The sequence below is a fragment of the Alligator sinensis genome, unplaced genomic scaffold, assembly GCF_000455745.1.
Source record: "Alligator sinensis unplaced genomic scaffold, ASM45574v1 scaffold125_1, whole genome shotgun sequence".
NCBI lineage: Eukaryota > Metazoa > Chordata > Crocodylia > Alligatoridae > Alligator > Alligator sinensis.
In genome coordinates this window covers 2,502,459-2,519,739 of record NW_005841893.1, presented here as the reverse complement: position 1 = coordinate 2,519,739, position 17,281 = coordinate 2,502,459, and the positions used below count along the sequence as shown (strand labels likewise).

General features: G+C 46.0%; 1 long non-coding RNA gene across 1 annotated transcript; it reads right to left on the bottom strand.

Moving 5' to 3' along the window:
- Positions 1-1,308: 1,308 nt before the first annotated feature.
- LOC102382121 lies at positions 1,309-16,839 on the bottom strand. The gene is made up of 6 exons (XR_323169.3): positions 16,792-16,839; positions 14,984-15,127; positions 11,455-11,521; positions 10,255-10,337; positions 9,193-9,379; positions 1,309-1,727 (listed from the first exon to the last, which is right to left on the bottom strand). It is a non-coding gene; the product is annotated as an uncharacterized LOC102382121 (long non-coding RNA).
- Positions 16,840-17,281: the final 442 nt, after the last annotated feature.

Genomic DNA, 17,281 nt, shown 5'->3' with positions numbered 1-17,281 from the left:
CTGGGCTTATTTAGTCTAGAGAAGAGGAGACTGATGGGGGACTTCATAGCAGCCTTCAACTGCCTGAAGGATGGTTCAAAAGAGGATGGTGCTAGGCTGTTCTCAGTGGCAGCAGATGACAGAACAAGGAGCAATGGTCTCAAGTTGCAGCAAGGCAAGTTTAGGTTATATATTAGGAAGAATTTTCTCATTAGAAGGGCAGTAAAACACTGGAACAGGCTACCCAGAGAGGTAGTGGAAGCTCCGTTGTTGGAGGTTTTCAAAACCTGGCTAGACAAAGCTTTGGCTAGGATGATCTAGTTGGGGATGGTCCCACTTTGAGCAGGGGGTTTGACTAGATGACCTCCTAAGGTCCCTTCCAACCCTAACTTTTATGAGTCTGTGATTCTACATTCATCTAGGTTTATCTTAAATTGGTTTTAGCCGCTTTGAATGCGGTTCATGTGCAGTGAACTTCTGTTGTGTTACAGATTTGAATTGGTTTCCAATCACTTATACCAGTTTGTGTGTAATTTCTGTCCCTAGCCTTTAGGATTCAGTGGGCTTGGAGTGGCCCAACCACCTTCAATTTTTTTTGCAAATCCCAGTTGTAAACATGTGGGGAACATCAGGATTCTTGAAAGGGCCATGATTAAAAAAAAATTTTAAACATGAGTCAGGGACATTGTTTTATTCCACAGAGCAATTCAGCACCATTCATCTTAGAATGTATTGCATGTTTCTTTAAGAAGGAAAAGAAACAAATATTACAAACAAATAAAAATTAACCTACAATATATATTGTAACCATGTTGTATATATACACCTATGAAATAATTCATCACAAAATTTTTTTTAGAAACATATTAAGGCTCAGGGTATCTTTGGAGCCTAAGACACTCAGCTGCTCAAATTCAAATGAAATTCAAAAGAAGCTGAGCATCAGAGTCCCTAAGGTACTTGTAGTACATGAACACCAATTATTATTATAATATTATAAAATCCTAACTCTATCTGACTGTTCGTCCATAATGCTTTATTCGTGCTCTGATTGGTTGACAGAAACAGCCAATCAGAGTGCTCCAAGCGTGGGGGAGTGCCGCCATAATTCCAAAGCCATGCTGAGGACCAGACAGAGGGTGGGGGAGCAGGGGCCAGCAGCGCAAGAGGCAGAACAGCGGCAGCCTGGGGTGTTAGGTGGCGGCACTCCATCCCAGCCCCCTCCCCCACTCCCCATCATTCATGATGGGCAATTATTTCTTTAGTAACGAATTACATTCGGTTAGGTCTTGCCTCTGTAGTTCTTTCAGTCCATTTTTGTTAGTTCAGCATCTCCTTACAAACATCCTCTCTGCATGTCAGATGCATTATCGGAGGAGGAGATTCCAGATGGAATCCCAAAAAATGAACAGAGTCAAATAAGAGGCAGTAAAAATAAAAGACAGGGCACAAGGAGACATCCTCAAACAGGAGCTGACAGAAAAGTATTGCAATAAAGACATGAAAAATGTTTCTTTTTCTAAAGCCCAATACTTATGATAGGCCAAATTTTTCATAATTCTCCAAGGCAGTCAGGAATTTCTTCCTCAGGATCTCCTCACTGTTGTAATTTGGAAGGCCCAAAATGTGGGAGCAAGTATTAGCCATAGGATAGTATTCATTTGCATTTTCTCTTTGAAGTTTTTCAATGTTCAATATCAAGTATTCCATTCTTTCAGCAGCAATTCGATTGGTTCCTGTCAGAAAAGCTGCAGAGGGGAATGGAAGAAAAGTCAGGAAGATACAGACAGAAAGCTTACTGAGATCACATCATGAGGAGGACCCAGATTAAGTTTAGAGGCACTGATTTATGCTGCTTGTTTGTTCTTGAGTATACCGCTTGAATACTTTGAATCCTGCTACCTGCTGGCTGTGGCTTTAACCCTACAACCCAGGAGGTGTGCACACATGTAAAATTAAACCAGAGGCACTGCCAAGGGTTCCAAATAGGACAGCCACCTTTCAGGCATTGCAGTGCTGCAGAATCCTCATGGTGGGGTAGGAGTGAGGCACTGCCTCACAGTGGCAAGTGCCCAGCATTTCCCCAGGATTGCAGAATGAGGGAAAACTGAGCCACTGCACAACAGGCATGTAATAACACAGAATGGCTCTCAATTCCATGCTCAGTCAATGTGCATTGGTCCATTAATTGTTAATTGTGTAGCCCAGGTAACTTGGGTATATACTCCCCTTCTACAATTGAAGGGGACTGTTAGCTGGCAGGTGTGCCGTGGGGTGGGAACTGCAGACCACTCCGTTTCCCTCTGTCCCTATAGAACCAGGCCAGGACAGTCAGGGGAGTTAACTATATACACATTTATTTACATTAACTTATCACAAGGGAAAGGAATATGGATATAAGCATATACACACATACATACATTGTACATATAAGATATCTAAACCAGTAATGTAAACAATACTTTCTGGGTAAATGACATAAAACCTTATACCAGTGCTCCAGATACAGGTAAGTATCTGATCTGAAACAGATAAACCCCAAAGATAAACTCAATCCTGAGGGGAAACCCCAATGCCCTTGGGCTATTCCCAAGCCCTACAAAGAAGCTGGTAACTTTAGGGGGGCCCTCTCTTCCCCTGTGGGAATCCTCTTTTCCTTGTTCCTTGCAACGCAGGGCTCCCAGGCCTGGAGGGTGGTCCTCGTCCTCTGCACCAGGCTGCTCTCTTGCCTGCAGTGGGTTTCTGGGGGGGGGGTGTCGCTGTCCCCTGGAACAGGGCTCTGCTATACAGGGCTTCTGGGGCCTCTGACTCGGCCCTGTCTGCTAACTCAGTAGCCCGATCACTGTCTGGCTCTCTGGACTCAACTTTTTGCTATGGGTCAGAGGCGTGGGCTGCCTCGTGCAGCACCAGGCTTGGTCCGCTCCTGGACCCCTCCGTGCAGCGCCTCCTACACTGAGCTCCCAGCCTCGTTCCGGGGGTTGAGGACCCGAGCCGCTCAAGCACTTCAAAGGTCCTACTTTGTGCAGCATCCTGGGCACCGTGTCTCTGGCTGCATGCCAGAGATTGCAGACCCGAGCCACCTCACACAGCTCCCAGGGTCTGGATGCTGTGCGCTGTGCCGCACACCGAGAGCCTAGCTGCTGGAGCCGTCTGCTGTTCCCTGGTGATGGAAGTCTTCAGGGGTGCTTCTGGGCTACTGCTTCGCTGTGCTGAGCAGCTCTTCTAAGCCCCGCTCTTCTCTCTTCGCAGTCCCAGATGTGTCCCCTCATGCTGGGCTCACAGCTCCTTTAATACTCTCCAGGGCTCTGCCCCTGAAGTCTTCCCGACCTGAGTGTTGCAGTCTTCAATCGGGGGGGGGGGGGGGGACGACTCCTCTCCCCTCCCCTCAGGAAAGGGGTGCGACTTAACTGCTCTTGCTGCCTCCTGATTGGTGGATGAGTTCCACCAATCAAAACAGTAAGATTTCAAGCCTGGGACTCAACCCAAGCTCTGAAAGGCAAGCCTGCTACAATTGTTGCTTGCCCAGAAATAGGAGCACTCCACCCATCTGAGTAATAAGCATTACCAGAGCAGCCAGTTGCCATATGAGAGTTGGGGTGGGGGCTAGGAGGACTTAGAAATGGTGCAGTACAGGGTGCCTGGAGGACTGACCAGACACTAGTCCTGGAAGCTTGGTGTCTGCAGATGTCACTGAACTAGTTCACAGAAAACTGGATCAAAATAATACCTGATTATCTAGGTATACTTTTGAAATGTTCCAGGAACTTTCAAGTCCTTTAAACCATTCTACACTGGTTCTATATCTGGACACTTGCTTTTTAAACTGCATTTCATATGGTGCAAGTCTTGTGTGGCATAAGCTGGGTTGACTTGTGCCAATCAGGACTATTCCCACAAGCAAAGAAAGCTCTAAGGACCTCAACCAAGCTTCCTTCTCCTTAAAACTTAAATAACACTAGAGTTAGAAATGAATTTGGGGAATCTCATTTTTTGGAACATGTCCAATGCCACCTGCTATCACCATCCAGCACTATAGAGAAAGTTACCAGGGAATACCTTGCCGAGAGAGTTCAGTTCATAGATTTCATAGATTAGGGCTGGAAGGGACCTCGGAAGATCATCGAGTCCAGCCCCCCGCCCGAAGGGCAGGAAGTCAGCTGGGGTCATAGGATCCCAGCAAGATAAGCATCCAATTTACTCTTGAAGGTGTTCAATGTGGCTGCTTGAACCATCTCCGATGGCAGGCTATTCCAGACCTTGGGAGCTCGGACAGTAAAGAAATTCTTTCTTATGTCTAGCCTGAAACAGTCTTGCAGTAGTTTATAACTGTTCGACCTTCTCATCCCTTGGGGCGCTCTGGTGAACAAACGTTCCCCCAGGTACTGGTGGTCACCCCTGATAAACTTATAGGTGGCCATCAGATCACCCCTGAGTCTGCGCTTTTCCAGGCTAAAGAGCCACATGGCTCTCAGCCTGTTGTTGTAAGGTCTGTTTTCTTGACCTCTGATCATGCGCGTGGCTCTTCTCTGGACTCTCTCAAGCTTCTCCACATCCTTTTTTAATTGTGGAGCCCAAAACTGAGTTACTAGAGTTGGTGGAAAAATCAGAATTTTAGTCCTGTGAGAAATTCTGATATTCTGGCATTTGTTTGTGGCACAAACAGGCAACATCTCTCCAGAATGGAAAACCACATTAATGTCTGAGCTAGGGCTTATCAAAACATTTTGTTGAAACATTTTTCATCAGAACTCAAAGGTTTCTTTTGAACGGGGTTCATTTGCATCTCTTTAAACCAGTGTTTCCCAACTAGTGTGCTGCAGCACAAAAGTGTGCCACAGAATTGTGCCATGGCAATAAGCTACAATAGGTATGAGGATGGGGAATGCCTTAACAGGTGTGCCACGGAACATTTTTATTAATGTAAGTGTGCCTTGGGCTGGAAAATGTTGGGAAACACTGCTTTAAACCACTGCAAATCTAATGGGAGTTGTAATTCAAATTCTTGACAACCCCACCCATACCACTGAATAGAAATGAGTGCACTATCTCCCATGAGCAGACAAGGTTCCTTGGGTGAATTTGATATCTTTTATTAGACCAACCCAAATAGTTGGAGAATAGTTATTAAGCAAGCTTTCGAGTTCAAAAACCCTTCATCAGGCTAAGGAAGTTTCAGTAGTTGGTGTGTGCTCTTCCTGGGTGGAATGAAAAGTAAAGAAGCCAGGGGCTGGGCTGGGGAGTCAGTTGCCAGGCAGATTATCATGTATCAAAAATCCAATGTCTATATTTAGTCCATGATCTCTAGTATTCAGGAGGTTGATGAAATAGAGCTCATAGGCTCATCTCTGGGAAGTGTTGTGTAAGTTTCCCTTGAGGATCAGGACTGAGAGATTGGAGAGAGAGTGGCCCTCCTGTGAGAAATGTGCCCCCACCGGTAATTGGGTATTTCTGTCTTTGATAGATTTCTGGTGTGCGTTCATTCTGGTGCACAGTTGTTGTTTGGTCTCTCCTACGTATTTTCCATCAGGGCATTTGGTGCATTGGATGAGGTATATTACATTTCTGGAGGTGCAGCTGTAAGATCCAGGGATGCTGATGGCTGTTGTGGGGTGTAGTAATTGTGGGGGTGGTGGAGAGGTGTTGGCAGGTTTTGCATTTTTTGTCATGGCACCATCTGGATCCTTTTGGTGTGTTCTGGGCTTGAGGAAGTTTGCTTCTGGTGATGAGGTTGGTGAGGTTTGGTGCTTGTTTGAAGGCTAGTATGGGTGGCTCTGGGAAGATCTTTACCTATCTATCTCCCATGATGCACCTCTGCTGTTCTGCCAGAGGGAACACATGGTGCATCCTGGGATATACAGTTCAGCCAGGGATCCTTGCTCGTGGAGAACAATGTGGGCAGCAGGCACTTGAATTGCAATTCCTATGATACACCTTGGCAGCTCAAGCAAACCTCTAGTATTGGTATTACACTGCCCTGAAACAAAACAATTCTATTCATTTTGGAGGAAAAATAAACCCTCAAAGTAGTTCAGTTTCTGCCATGTGACCAAAATAAAAATATTCTCCTCAGATTTTCTTAACAGCTAAAAATGTTGGCAATACTGTGACTGTTCCCATGAAAAATTGAATTTGCGATTGAAAAATCAAAAACATCCTAGTTTAAAATTTCAGACCAGCTATATTAATTAGACACCTAAGTAGAAGTCAACACTTGGGGTAAAAGGCTGGATTTTCAGTCCTCCTCTTTGCCCATACTCCCATGTGCTTTCCAGCAAGAACACCAGGTTGGGTATATCTACACAAGATGTTTACTGCATAATTGACTAATTAACTGTGCAGTGAGCATGTTGGCATCTACATGTGCATCCCTATTAGGGTGCACAATACTAAGAAAATCTGCAGTAGGATAGTACTTGTATTTACAAGTACTCTTCTTATGTGGAGTTTTTTTGTGCGTAGCAGCGCATGTATAGATGCTTCCCTGGCTAGCTGGCACACAGGGTGCTTCAATGCAGGGCTAGCTGGCAGGAAGTCCCCACACTGGAGCACCCTCATGCCCCAGCCAGCTGCTCCATATCATGTGGAGCTGGGGTGGGGGGAGAAGCCAGCCCAGGGCTGCTCTGTTGGGGCTCCACGTGCCATGGAGGGACTGACTGAGGCATAAGGGTGCTTCAGCATAGAGCTAGCTGGCAGGCAGCCCCTGTGCTGAGCCACCCTCATGCTTCAGCCACCCTCTCTGCAGAACATGCAGCCCCACCGGAGCAGCCCTGCATTGGCAAGCTGACCCCCTGGGTCCCCTGCCAGCCTGAGCTGCTCCAATGGGGCTCCATATGCTGCACATAAATAAACTCTGGAGCAAAAAAACTCCAGAGCAATAGACTCTAGAGTTTATTTGTCTGCATTAATCACACATATAGACGTGCCTGTTATTTCCAAATGTGGAAGTAGCTCCATCAGCTGGGAATCCAGCTTCATGTCATATGTTGAACTTCATGTTGAAGTTATTGGGCTTGCACCAATGACAGATTAAGTAGACAGTCTTCCATTTGTGCAGATGAACTAAATACTCACTAAAGGCAACAGCTTTGAAGCTAATCAAATACCTCCTACCTCAGCTGCATGATGATTCATGATCCATCATATGCACAGGCTCTAGGAGGGTCCAGGACCAATTAAAGCAAGGCTGCATATAGGTGCTAAGCATAATATAACCATAACAGAATCTGGAATAAATCAGATGCCCTGGGGCAACCTCCAAGACAGAGTCCTAGAAGAACAGAACTAAGTTTGCCCATGGTCCTTTGTGCCTGCCGATACAAGGCAGAGATGGCTCTGGCATGGAAATGGTAAAAGTACAACCAAAGAAAAGTGAGGGCAGACTTATTTTCCAAATGAAAGAATTCAAAACATGTTTGTTTGTTTTTTTAAATACAGAGCTAACTACTCAGAGCATTACTTTTATAAAACAATAATTTACCCGGCAAATACATAAAATAACCCTTTGGTTACAGGTTTAGATCTGCTTAGTTTCTTTAAGGTGGAATCTGCTTGCCTGGTTTTTACAGATTGTGAGATAAACCTGTGATTATTATTCAATTCCTCTCTCTCTTTCTTTAGACCTTCCCCCACTGACTTTAAGGAAAATCTTACCCAAGTGAAGAGTAAATGAAATTAAAAAGCTCAGTTCTGATCTCAACAATACAGCTATAAATTCAGAGCAACACCCTTTAGCCTAGTTCCTATCTATGTGGCATGGAGTACAACCTGGGTTCAAAGGACTACCAAAATCAAAAGACAGTGTTATACATATCTACTAATTCTTCCAGAAATGGTACAACTCTGAAAACAATTGTTCTTGTAAGGTCTAATGACCCTGGTCAAGGAGGTGCTAGGTGCTGTACATATTATTAAGCAAAGGCCATCCCTCTTCTACTCTCTAGTCTAAATGGGAGTGCTAAAAAGTGTGGTATGGACTATATTCTGCAGCATGAATTTCCTGACCATTTTGTTTCTTTGGCTATAGAGATTGTTAAAATTAGAAAGCACCATAATCTGATAGGACTTCAGGAAATACCATCAGCCACTTTAGGCCCCAAATGACTGGTAGCCACTTGTAACAGGAGGGACGTCAGGGTCGCCGTGCTCTCCCCTGCCGCCTCCTTTACCGTGCCAAGCTGTCGTCTTGCACCCTCCGATTCTCGCCCGCCACGTCTTTGATCTTATATATTTTTATAGGGAGGCTGCCATCTGTCCCCTTGGCCACGGTTCTCCTGTCACGGTTGTACCGTGCACCCAAGCCTTATGGGCTATGCGTGGCTCCTACCACCCCAATACCACACCCCAAGCCTCGCAGATGTAACGGACGTTATTCTGTCCCTCTCTCTCTCTCTGTGCCCTCTCTGGACTTGGACTCTCAGTAACGCAGCCCCCTCTGTGGGGCTCCTCAGTAGTGCTGCACCCTCTCTGGGGCTCACCGTGCCCACACTGGGGCTCCTCAATAATGCTGCCCTCTCCTGGGGCTCTCCGTGCTCACACTGGGGCTTCCCAATAATGCTGCCCTCTCCTGGGGCTCTCTCAATAATGCTGCCCCCTGCTCTGGGGCCGGGGTCTATGCACCCCGAATGCTGCACCCTCACCAGCGCTGGGGTCCTCGCACTCCACTGTGAGTCCCCTATGAGGCCTCCTCCAACCCCTAATAGCCTCACCCAAACCACCGGTCTAACAAACAGCAACATAAACACAAGCCCTCTGGCTATAACTTAAATGGAAGCCACCCGGCCACAACAACGCTCAAGCCTACTGGGAAATACTCCATCCCTTCCATGAGAGAGCTCCTTCCTCCATGGTTGCTGGCAGGGAACTGCCTCTGGCCCCAGCCCCTAAGGTTTATAAGGGAGCCAGGCCCTGCCCCTTCTGGTCAGCTGACCTTCTCTGGTTGCCCTGGCAACCCACAGCTGGGCTCCTTATTCCCTGCTAGGGCTCTTTCCCCAGCAGTTTCCCCACTTTAGGAGCAGGGCAGCTAAGTGCCCTGCGACACCACTTTAATCAAAAACGGGTTCAAGCTAGTGACGCAAAGTGAAAACCTTTCTGCCCGAACAGTCCCTCGAGTCAGCTGTTTTCTCATTCATGAACAATGCACTCAAAAAAGAAACAAGTCACAGGAAATGTGTGTCCAGCCAATTGAGCAGCTACACATTTGCCTGCCTGAGTTACCTTTTCCAGCAGCTGCCAGTCATATTTGGTATGCCCATAGAAAACGGCCTGAAGTTCAGTGGGAAGAAAGATCCTCCACCTGTTGGCTGGGCAGCCTCTTAAAAATGCATCCGTTGAAATCTTTAAATTGCCTCTTCACAGATTAAAACTGAATGTGTAATTCACATACACATCAATATATTCTTTCCTGCAAAAGGTATAGATGCAGTGCTATTACTTTCTAGGTTTCAGAGAAGCAGTGCAAGAGGTGATTTGAAAGGGAAAATGTATACTACTTAACTCTTCAATCCTGCAAATCCTGTGCATATGACTAGTTATCACATTGAGTTAAACAAGATTACTTGTATGTAAGAATGAACGAGAATGACCCCTGCAAATGTCCATCAGTTCAACTGGTTACATAAATGTATTTAGGGATAGTTTCTCATTCTAGTTAATGCCATTAACAATAACAACAACATGTATACAATAGTAGTATCCCAGGGCCCCAGAGTAAAACATGATAGGTGGTCTGTATTCTATACAGTATGTACACATGAATCTCTGGTCCATGTTCTACGCTAATGTATTTATATTGGTGTCAACCTATGGTAACTGCCTCTGAAATCAACAACATCATTCTGGATTTACACAGATGTAAAGCAGCACAGTTCGGTTTCTCTCTATTGGCAATGGGAATAGTCTAATCACATGATAATCCTAGACAGTCAACACACTTTACAAATTATGCACAAAGTGTGTAAGTAGTGCTTTCACAGACTCACAGAGTCTCAGACCAGAGGGCTTTGTTAGATCATTTGCATAACATAGGTTGTAAGATTTCACTCAAGTCGCCTCTGTATCGCTGCTATCCTTTGTGAACTGTATAGGTGATAAAGCTTGAACTCTCTCTCTGGTAACACGTCCCATCTTGCATAACACCCTCAACACTAAACTCATTAAAAAACAATTTACTGTGTACCCAATGCACAGAAATCAGTACAAGTGAGTAAATGTGCACTACATATAGTAGAGCATTCTAACAAGGAAAGAGAAATGTGCAGAAGAGCTTCAGGATCTTACCTGTTATGCTTAGTGATGGGAATGTTTGGACCATTTTCTTTAAGTTCAATAGTAACTATAGATTCTCCTTCTTTCTTCATTACCTAGACAGAAAAAGCAAGTCTTGAATGCTGGGTCACACATACCATTCTTTTCCTGATGCAGGGCTTGAAACTGTAATCACCAATGTACACACACTGAAAGGACCCATTGCTTTTATGGCTAGTTGATGCTTTCATTGGAACTACTTGAGCAAAGGTGGGGCCAGAAGGGAAAATTTGAGTCTTGTTCCACACTTGTATAGAAGGCTACTTCTCGTTGACCCTGTAAATGAGGTCAGAGTGTTTTGTAGCCACGATGGTTCAGGAAATGTGAGAAGCAGGGTAGTTTTTGGAATCGTTTATTGGACTCTGGTCTTCTGACTCATTATAATCTAACAGGTGTCTTCTAACCTCTCTTGTACTCCACATGTAGTAATGATTCTTTCCCTTCTAAATGGCTTTGTTTTACAGAAGTTGGTTCTCTCTTCTTTTGCTTTGAAGTGACTTCTAACAGTCTCTCTCTGCTCCTGTTTGCAGCTCTCCTCCACTCCTCTGGGTACCTGTTTTCTTTTGCATGTGTGGAAACAGACATGCCGTTGTTTTGTCTGGTGTTTAACTTAGATTTCATTTGCATGCAGAGCTAAACACCAGCCATTGTTTTATCTAGTATTTAGCTCAGACTGTTTTTTTCTGCAGACCTAAGGAAGGGCACTTTGTACCCAAAAGCCTGCCTAACATCTCTCCCAAATGTACAGTTTGATAAAAGATATCACCACAAAACCCCTTGCTTCTCACATTTCCTGAATCATCATAGCTACAACACTACTCCAACCCCACTACAGCATGAAGGATTTTGAAATTCGTTGCCTGCCCTGGGCTGACCTAACGAAGAGTACTTGGTGCCCAACAGCTTGCCTAACTTCTCGTCCAACTATACAGTTATTTCAATAAAAGAGATCACAAAAGCAACCCTGTGTTTCCTTGCTGTAAATGGTCATTCGCTCTGGGGAGCCAAAGATGGATACGCTTCATGTTAACCACCTTACTCCCGTGTGTGGCTTAAACATGCTTATGGGATGGGCCACCTACATTTAACCTTTCTAAGACTCACATGAGTAAATCTATTTCTTTGTCTAATTGTTTATAGAGTTGGACCTGTAAATAGGAATACAAGTCTTACTGTGATATCCAGCATCATTTCCTCCAGAACGTCATCATACTCTTCATTCAGCACTTTCTGAAGATTGCTAGTAGACAAGGAATGAGAGATGGACACAATAAGGGCCAGTTCCTGCAGCAGAATTTTTGAGGGAAAGTCCTTTCCTAACCTGCTTGATTAGACATGGTGCAGTCTTGTTCATAGAGTCCCCTTTGTTCAAAATGACCTCCGATTGCCCTACTAGCTGATCATGTAGTGAAGCTGTCTGAATCCTCTGGACCTTGCACCCCAACTCTGCATGTATTGTGTATGTGAATGACTTTACACAACTGAATAGTCCCATGGATGTTACTCATGTGTGAACAGGAGCAAGATCAAGAACTTCCACTGTTGTTTACAATGTGTAAGGATGGTGCCTTATGGACCAGTGGGATGCTATAAGAATTGTGCGTGGTGCTGCTGTGAATAATGACAGTTTAGGACAGGAAGTGAAGAATTATTGTTAGTTGGGAACCCTTGTATAATTTGTATCTGTAATATGTAATTGCCAGGGCAGCTAGGTGCTTAAGGGCTGCATTAAGTGGCTGAAATAAATAATAAGTAAAACAGCAGCGGGAGATTTGATATGCAGAATGCAATTAGCCAAGTTGGAAGTTGTTCAAGGCTCTGATGTTAATAGACATACTCTTATAAACAAACAAAACAAGCTGCCAAGTAAGCTTAAAATGACCAAAATTCCAATCATCCATGAGAACCAGAACTAGAAACATATAATCTCTGAACATCACAATGGGACATTGGTTCAGCATGGGCCTGAGGTAAGGAAGGCTATTTACCAAGTTGCTACCAGCACTACTTCATATAACGCCAATTTGAAATCTCCTTGGCAAGGACTAGCCCAACAAAAGCCTTGTTCCTTAGAGCTTGCAGTGTGAGCAGCTGGTGAGGCTGCAGCTGGAGACCAGAAAAAAAAACAAAACAGGAAAACCAGCAACACTTCTGGAGCAGCCTCTCACTCCAGATTGGAGGAGGGAAGCTGCCAGGAGGTATTTCTGGCCCTGGAGAGGGGCAGAAAGGGTTGATTCCCTGCAAGCTGCTGAGTGGAGTGGCTGAGTGTTCCTGCAAGCAGGTACAGCTGACCCTGCCAGACAAAGGCTGTGGGAGCAACCAAAAGAAGGAGGCACATGGAGGCATGCCTACCCTACACAAGAATTTTGAAAGCAGTTAAATGAAGTAGCTGCTAAGGATCCCAGAGGGAAGCAAGGAAAACTTCCTTCTAAGGTTAGAGCCACCCTGGTGGGTCTTTGTTTTGCTCGGAAGAGAGATCCTACCAAGGGACTGTGTTTGCTCACCAGTAGACCTACACAGATCTGTAATGAGCAGTGTTAGATTAATTGTTTTGGAAAATGAGTGACTGATCCCAAAGTAAAGGGGTCATGAACTGACTCTAAAGAGAGACTGAGTTGTTTCTGGGGTCTTTGAGCCCAGTCTAAGGCCATCCCCTGGATGTGGGTGCATATCGGGTTAAGACTGTGGTCATCAGAGGACTACGCATTAGAGAGTCGGAGAGCATAATACCAGGCCAAAGAGAAGCTTTGAGTTTCACCTGGAGTGGCTAGGATGGGGTAAAGGGGAGGTTTGGAGCCCTACAGAAGAAGACAGAGATCAAGACCTGAAGGATCATCTCAGGGTATTGCCTCCTATTAACAGTACCAACAATGCTGTGGCAGGCGAGAAAAGTACGATGAGTCTCCTGGCAGACCAGGTGATCCGAGATAAAGGTCCATCCTGTCACCGCCGGTGGGTAAATGAAATCTTGGCAGTAGCAGTAAGCCCTACAATATCTACAGTTGTCACACTGTCCTACCCCAGGGCACAGGAGGCAATTCCACCAACAGAGCCGGAGGACCCCAACTCCTGCCTGAGTCTCCATCTCTCAGCACATGGGTTCCCAGGCTTCTGTCTGGCTGACCTCAATTTAGATTCAGCCATATCTACAACAGTACATTTACCAGGCTCCAGAGCCACATCCTCTGGCAGGCTGCACTGCTCCAGGTGGCCACATTTGCTGAGTATTTCAGGCTAACTAATTAGTACTGTTAAGCGATGTTGCCAATTAACTTGCTATTCCCTAACTAGCCTGCCTGTGGCACTGAACAGATGTGGCTATAGTGTTTCCAGTCTAGGGAACAAGCTGTTCAGAGCAGCACAGCATGCTTGAGGGGCACTTTGGAGCACAGGAAGTCACTGCTTAGACTGAACCTGGTGGAGTACTGATACCTGCATTAATTAACTTGGTAATGTTTTACGCCCACGTGCAAATGTGTACACAAGGAACAAGCCTGCACTGTGGCTTGCTGTGCAAATTCCTGCTTAAAGGATAAGCAGGATTCTGATTTTGTTTCCAAAGCTGTTGGATCTTTCTGGAGGAGAAGAACAGGTTGGAGAGACTGGCCATTCCAGAAAACTAAAGAAACATCACTTTAAGTGCCTACAAAGTTAACCTTAAATGTTACTTTATAAATGGTGTGATGCCATCTATTGGAAACTACAGGTACTAGCACATTTTAATTTGATGTACTAAATACTCAGCATTTTAAATTGGTCTGTTATATATTATACTGTGCCATGACCATGTGAGTTGTATTTTTTTTACTCTTCTGCACAAAACTTTGTACTCCCAGAATGTGAGTTGCTGAATACAGTTAGACTTCCTTCTTGTTGTTATGGGAATAAGAATAACTCACTTGTTCTTTTGGTACTGTCAGAGCGATATTGTAGTCATGAAGGTACAGAAATGATAAAACTATAAAAATGTATAAGCTGGCTGGACACTAAGAACCAAGGACTAAACATTGATATCAGACTTATGGCACATAATATTTTATCATTAAAGATGAATTAGGAAATCTTACAGAAGACTGATAGTGTGTGTAGCAGTCACATAAGCCAAAAAGTCTAAAAGAATCCAAGGATATTTCCTCACAGACATCTTTAATACATTCAGGTAGCCTCTCTCCCTATACTATGCATACCTTTCCCTATTCAGTCCATCTCGATGTGACTAATGGTCCTGGATTTTCTGAGACAGTCCTAAGTTTCAGGACTATGCTCTGGCATCCCCCGTGATTCCCTGAACTGGGACTTTCATCTCAAATATGAAAAAAATTGTCCTGGACTGAGGCCAGGCAGCATCCTAATCAAAACCAGCATTTGCAAACTGCACAATTGCACAGACTCCCAAAACACATTCACTGCTGCCAGTTTCACAGATGCCAACAGCCACCTGTGCTGCTTCAGGAACCCTGGCCCAGATTTCACTCCTTCAAAGTTAGTTGCTTTAATTTCTCTCAGTCATGATCTGTGTGCATCACTTCCAGAGTGTTTTTTATTCTACCCCCCCCTCTTCCTATATTTCCCAACTCCAGCTGGACACTGACCAAGAAACATTCAAGCAATTGCTGGATCAGGGAGCATAGGCTGACCCTGTTCCAGGAGTCCTGCAAGTATTTATGACACAGGGTTGGCCAGGAGGGAATTAGGAACTTACGATGAATATCAAAATTGCAGGAATAGACTCCAGCCCCTCAGAAGCCTGCCATGCCCTTGAGCATGCATCACACAAGCAGGCCTGCTTGGGAACTTTTCAGCTGCGGTTTTCCCTGGAGACATTCAGATCCTGGCCCCAGCCACGCTGCAGGAATAGCATAGAATTATAGAGAAGTCAGGCTGGATGGCACTTTTCAACTCCCTAGTCCAGTGGTTTTCAACTTTTTTTCGTTTGTGGACACCTAAAACAATTTGAATGAAAGTGCAGACCCCTTTGGACATTTCAAATGAAGGTGAGGACCCCTTTAAATTGTAAGTGTGGCTATTCACATACTTTTGATTGATCAGTCATCTTTCATGGACCCATCAGACATAGTCTGTGGACCACAGGTTGAAAACCACTGCCTAGTCTAACCATCTAGTCCAATCCCCTGCCTGAGACAAGAACCATTCTATCCCCTGCCCTATCCAAACCATTCTATACAAATCCATAATCTAAACTCTTTGTAAAACTACCATCAACCCTGACACAACACAAGACATAACACAATAACCTGCCGTGGATAAAAAAGGGGGACCATGGCAGCCAATGTCCTGCTTCTATAAAAGGTTGTTAATATACACTCAAGAGATTCCAGATAGAGCCCCCCGCCCCCCAGGGGTACAGAGGAAGGCAACCCCCCCACAGTCAGTACCAGTCTGAGCATGGGGTAAAATTCCGTCCTGCCCCCAACTAAGGTGATCAGTCTGAGGGGCATGACACTTTAGCCAGGAACCTCCAGCTTTAAGTTCCTGCAGGAGTACTGGCACACCTCAAAGTACCCAGTCTTGGCTGCAGCCAGTAACCAATGCCTCTGAGAAAGGCTTAAAAAAACCCGGCCCTCACATGTAGCAGAAAGGGAGTGGGGGAGGTCACAGGGAATTCCCTCCCACCCCATGTGGCAACCAGCAAAGCCCAGAAGCATGAACATAGTAGAACATACAATAGAACATAGTATAGACAGTCACTGAGAAGGAGATGGGCTCCACCTAGTCAAGGTTAATTTATGCTCAACCTTTCTGCCCCATGGTCCAGATAGGCTGGGCTTGGTTTGTCCATGGGCTGGATCTGGATGGTAGACCCGATCCAGTGGGAGAAGTAGGTCCTGGCCACATGGAAGGGAACAAGGGGGGCATCATTGCCATGATCCAGCCATGCAGGATGAGGGAGCACAACCCAGCCCTGATCTGGCCACATGGGTCTCCAGAATTTGGCATGGGAGAGGGGTTGCAATGTTAATTGCCACTGTGCCCTCACCACCAACCTCCCTGACCCTTGTGGAGCTGTACGGGCTGGATGCCATGACTCCATGGGCCACATTCAGCCGACTGGCTAGGAGCCGAGCACCCCAATCTAGTGCAATTCCCAACCAAGGGGCCACGAGCTCCTTTTGAGGGTGGTGTGCAGGACCTTGCCATGCCAGCACTAAGAGGCACTCAAGCACCATTCATGAGATAAACCCAGGGATGCCAAATAGGTATCTGCCACTGTGGCCTCCCGAGCTCTTGACTACAGGAAAAAAACCCAACCCTCCTCTTATTATTTTTCTTTAGGCATAAGAAGAGAGCTGCGATTTTCCAAGGGGATCCAAAAAAAGACTGAGCCCCACTGATCGAGTCCCCGTTGCCTCCAGCACAGTGCCCCAGGGGCTTGACACTAAAGCACATGAACACACGGACTGCCTCAGTGGGTGCTTCTTAATGCGAGGAATGCTGACATCAGAAAATACCAGTATGTGGGTAGCTTCCCAACTAACGCGGGAGCATGACCTTTTGCATATGCAAAATCCATCCCGTCTGGACGTGAAAGCAGCTGCTTGTGCCTCTGCTCCCCGCGGCGAACGCTTCAACTCCGACATTCCTGACTTCACACCTTTATTCACTGGGAATCAAGGGGAAAACATGACCGAAGCCGCCAGACTCAAAAGTCCAGGCCAGCACCGTGCAGACTCAGGGCAGGGCCTTCCTCCGTAAACACCTGCAGGTCTCGTTTCAAACCCGCTCTTAAACAGAACTGCAGAGCCGGGCCCTGTCAGCCTGCAGCCGGAAACACCTCACGGAAAGACTCAAAGAGAACACCCCCCCCACCGAGCCCAGGCACCAGATGAAGGGAACGGGCGCGGGTGGTGGGGGTGTACACACGGCCCCTCCCCCCGGAACCCAAGCGCGGGGCGGCGCGCGGGCGGAGCGGGTTCCCTGCGCACAGGAAGTGGCGCGAGCAGGCGGGCGGAAGTCGCTGTGCGTGGGACGATGCTGGGCC